Below are 2,886 nucleotides of genomic sequence, written 5' to 3'. Positions count from 1 at the left end.
GGGACCAGCCAAGTATTAACACAAAACCGAATGCTTCTACCATCACCAATGTCTCCTGAGAGAACCTGATCTGATCGATTATGTTAATTGTTCTAGTCATTTGATATGAAGAAGAGAAAATTTAGGGGACTTTGCACGAAGAACTCACAAGTGTCGTATATGATTCGTATTCAAGCAAGAGTTGAATAAATGATTAGCGTTCTCTGAAGATCATCACAATGTTGAGGATTAACCATACTAATGGGAACATTCCTAAAAGAATGACCTTCCCTAGTCATGAAATAATCCATCTCCTCTTTCCAAACCAAAATGTTCACCTTTATCCAGAGCATTTTGGCCTAAAACATTGAACATCGCTTCTGCAACGAAGCCACTGTAAATATCTCAGAGGAGTCTTCTATCCAAATTCACTTGTCCGATTGGTCTAAATAATTTACATGTTTCAATAATGTTGTTAGGTCTAGTCCGTCAATTTCAGTTGACTTCAACGGCCTTCTTTTCCTTTAACATTTCCATTCCATTTCCAAGACTGAATTTTAAAATCAATAAAATTCGTCACCACAAAATTGTTAGGAAAAACCTTTTTAAGAGGTAGGACCAGCCAAGTATTGACACAATACCGAATGCTTCTACCATCACCAATGTCTCCTGAGAGAACCTAATCTGATCTATTATATTAATGGATCTAGTCATTAGATATGAAGAAGAGAAAATTGAAGGTGACTTTGCACCAAGAATTAACAAAGTCTCGTATATGATTCGCAATCAAGCAGGAGGTGAATAAATGATTAGCGTTTTCTGAAGATCTTCACAAAGTTGAAAATTAACCACACTAATGGGAACATTCCTAAAAGAACGACTTCCCTAGTCGTGAAACGATCTATCTCCTCTTTCCAGACCAAAATATTCCCTTTTTTCCAGAACATTTTGGCCTAAAACATTGATCATCACTTCTTCATCGATGCCGCCGTAAATATCTCGGAGGAGTCTTCTATCCAAATTCACTTGTCCGATTGGTATGAATAATTTACGTGATTCAATTAAGTTAATAGGTCTAGTCCGTCAATTTCAATTGACTTCAACTGCCTTCTATTTCTTTTACATTTCCATTCCATTTCCAAGACTGAACTTTAAAATCAAAACAATTTGTCGCCACAAAATTCTTAGGAAAAACCTCTTTAAGAGGTGGGACCAGCCAAGTATTGTCCCAGAACCGAATGCTTATACCATTACCAATGTCTCCTGAGAGAACCTAATCCGATCGATTATATTATTGGATCTAGTCATTTGATATGAAGAAGAGAAAATTGAGGGGACTTTGCACGAAGAACTAACAAAGTGTAGTATATGATTCATAATAAAGCATGAGGTGAATAAATGATTAGGTTTCTCTTAAGATCTTCACAAAGTTGACAATTAACCACACTAATGGGAACATTCCTAAAAGAACGACCTTCCCTAGTCGTGAAACGATCTATCTCCTCTTTCCAAACCAAAATATTCTCTTTTTTCCAGAACATTTTGGCCTAATAGATTGAACATCACTTCTTCATCGATGCCACCATAAATATCTCGGAGGAGTCTTCTATCCAAATTCACTTGTCCAATTGGTCTGAATAATTTACATGTTCTAATAAAGTTGTCAGGTCTACTCCGTCAATTTCAATTGACTTCAACTGCCTACTTTTTATTTTACATTTCCATTCCATTTCCACAACTGAACTTTAAAATCAAAACAATTCGTCACCACAAAATTCTTAGGAAAAACATCTTTAAGAGGTGAGACCAGCCAAGTATTGACCCAAAACCGAATGCTTTTACCATCACCAATGTCTACTGAGAGAACCTAATCTGATCGGTTATATTAATGAATCTAGTCATTTGATATGAAGGAGAGAAAATTGAGGGGAATTTGCATGAAGAACTAACAAAGTTTCGTATATGATTTGTGATCAAGCAAAAGGTGAATAAATGATTAGCGTTCTCTGAAGATCAATTGAAATACCGAATGCTTCTACCATCACCAATGTCTCCTGAGAGAACCTAATCTGATCGATTATATTAATGGATCTAGTAATTAGATATGAAGAAGAGAAAATTGAGGTTGACTTTGCACCAAGAATTAAGAAAGTGTCGTATATGATTCGCAATCAAGCAGGAGGTGAATATATGATTAGCGTTCTCTGAAGATCTTCACAAAGTTGACAATTAACCACACTAATGGGAACATTCCTAAAAGAACGACCTTCCCTAGTCGTGAAACGATCTATCTCCTCTTTCAAACCAAAATATTCCCTTTTTTCCATAACATTTTAGCCTAAAAGATTGAACATCACTTCTACATTGATGCCACCATAAATATCTCGGAGGAGTCTTCTATCAAAATTCACTTGTCCGATTGGTCTGAATAATTTACGTGATTCAATTAAGTTGTTAGGTCTAGTCCGTCAATTTCAATTGACTTCAACTGCCTTCTATTTCTTTTACATTTCCATTCCATTTCCAAGACTGAACTTTAAAATCAAAACAATTAGTCACAAAACCGAAAGCTTCTACCATCACCAATGTCTCCTGAGAGAACCTGATCCGATCTATTATGTTAATGGATCTAGTCATTTGATATGAAGAAGAGAAAATTGAGGGGACTTTGCACGAAGAACTAACAAAGTGTCGTATATGATTCATAATAAAGCATGAGGTGAATAAATGATTAGCTTTCTCTTAAGATCTTCACAATGTTGACAATTAACCATACTAATGGGAACATTCCTAAAGAATGACCTTCCCTAGTCATGAAACGATCCATCTCCTCTTTCCAAACCATAATATTCACTTTTTTCCAGAACATTTTGGCCTAAAACATTGAACATCGTTTCTGCATCGAAG

Source organism: Bidens hawaiensis, unplaced genomic scaffold (genome assembly GCF_021521415.1).
Source record: "Bidens hawaiensis isolate Kalapana, Puna unplaced genomic scaffold, B.hawaiensis_p1.1 tig00008319_1, whole genome shotgun sequence".
Lineage (NCBI taxonomy): Eukaryota > Viridiplantae > Streptophyta > Magnoliopsida > Asterales > Asteraceae > Bidens > Bidens hawaiensis.
Note: the sequence above shows the minus strand (reverse complement) of the source record.